General features: G+C 29.6%; 1 protein-coding gene across 1 annotated transcript in view; it reads left to right on the plus strand.

Annotated features, from left to right (window-relative positions):
• The window catches only part of LOC102675862, a 6271-nt gene extending 4746 nt beyond the window's left edge, over nucleotides 1-1525 (plus strand). The window contains exon 3 of the mRNA XM_006612528.2: nucleotides 441-1525. The gene's annotated coding sequence lies outside the window, so the exon portion shown is untranslated. The remainder of the gene's footprint in view (nucleotides 1-440) is intronic.
• The last annotated feature ends 447 nt before the right edge of the window (nucleotides 1526-1972 follow it).

Here is a 1972-nt window from a genome sequence, read left to right on the forward strand (position 1 = left end):
AGTGATAAAGAATACTTTTGTATTGAATTTTTTAGAATCATAAAAGCGTTTGATACATAATACAAGTTAATTTGGTTAAAATGAAAGAATAGGTAGCTGGAAACATGGCTATTTAAATCGTTAAAAGTTCCGCGCCTTTTTTCTTTGTAAGAAGTTGATAAAAGAATTTACCTACAAGAAGTTAAAGTTCTTTTCACTGCTTTTGTATGGCAGCGTTAAAAATAATTTAATGGAAACAATGAATTAACGAGTGTACGCACACAGTTTAGCTTTTCCTAACGATATGCTTTTAAAAGATTTTATATATATTTTTAATGATGTCGAGAGATAAACAGCAATTTCCTTTTGGTAAATTTAAAATTACGATCGTATTTATCATAAAGAAAAAAATATAATCTTTATAAGTTTTTCACAATTGTTTTCTTATATTTTTGTTACAGATTAACGATCAAAGGAGATCGTCAATGAAGATATAAAATATTCTGTGGCTCCCTCTGGCGGCTAATGGTCTAAACAACTTCGAAGAAACAGAAAAATTTTATCTTTACTCTGTAAGATACGTCCTTGTGTATAAACAAAACCTAAAGCGAAAATTTGAAAAAAAATTAAGAAACTTGCCATTTGCAATCTCCCGCTTCGCATCTGCATCTGAGCCGAACTTTTGCTGTTCATGATATTCACAATATTTATTTCAAAGTTCGTGATCGAGAGGCAGAGAAGAAAAAATAATGGTATAAAAAAATGGAGAAATGTATACGCAGAACTCGATAACAGAGTTTCTTTCCTCTACCTTAACGTGGGTAGTGTTCAGGGTATCTCGAACTGTACATTAGGCATTTGGTACTTATTAAGATTCATGTGATTTAAATAAACGATTGTATATTGTCAATGAAAAAGAGAGAAGGAAATAAATTTTCTTTTATTTTTCTTTCTTCGAGTAGTGAAAAAAACTCGGCTGTGGAACGTATCGGTATAACATGTGATTCGATGATAAGTTATAATGATTCTGCGAATACCTATTGATACATTATTTAATAATTTATTTTTCTTATAATTTCTTTTAGTTTTTATAACATTTAAGATAATCTTTTTTAATAGCACTATTTTAACGAATACTCGAATTTTTCTGCATTGTTAAATTTTAATTAATAAAATATAAACAACGTATTCTTAATTAAATTCAAGGTATTCGTAATTAAATTCAACATCATTTTATCACTTGTTTAATCGATACGCGTATACTTCCTCGAGATCATGCATGCACGTGTTCCACGGCATATCATTTTGCGATCAACAGGAAGTATGTTTTATAATGAAAAATAAAAGCTAAAAAAAGTTTTAATAAAAAATGGAAATTTATTAACGTGGTCCAAATAAAACGAATGAAAATGAACGAAAAATAACTCGAAAAATTTGTAGTAATTCTATGAAAATTCCAAGCAACAAGCGGAGATGTACAATTTCTTTTTATTTTCGTTGTAAAGTTGAAAGAAATTAAATATGAAAATAATGTTGAAAATGAAGAAAAAAATATGATGAAAAAGTTGATGAAGAAAAGAAGACTTTTACGGCATTGTACAGTCGATAATAATTTATCACTCAGTCCAATTGTAAGATTGATTTAGCACTTAAGGGTTGGATTAAGAATTCCCTGTTACATATTAAGTTACGTCGATGTAGCCGGTAGATGCTACTGCGCTCGCGTAGGGACGGATATCAGCGATTTCTGTTAATTCAATGTCGAGCGACGAAACACGATGTAACGATGTTTCCTCTCCGCGTCGGAGACTCCCTATACGAAGAATAGAACTTCACGCACAGGCCAGCATATTTTTTTCCATTTCCTCCGTTATATATTTTCCTTTCTTCTTCCTTATTTTTCTTTCATTTCTTTTTTTCTTTCATTTTTTTTTCTTCATCTCTGTAATTCCATTTGTTTTTCTTCTCTTTTTTTTTTTTTTTTTTTTTTTTT

Source organism: Apis dorsata, unplaced genomic scaffold (assembly GCF_000469605.1).
Source record: "Apis dorsata unplaced genomic scaffold, Apis dorsata 1.3 scaffold_113, whole genome shotgun sequence".
NCBI classification, from domain to species: Eukaryota; Metazoa; Arthropoda; class Insecta; order Hymenoptera; family Apidae; genus Apis; species Apis dorsata.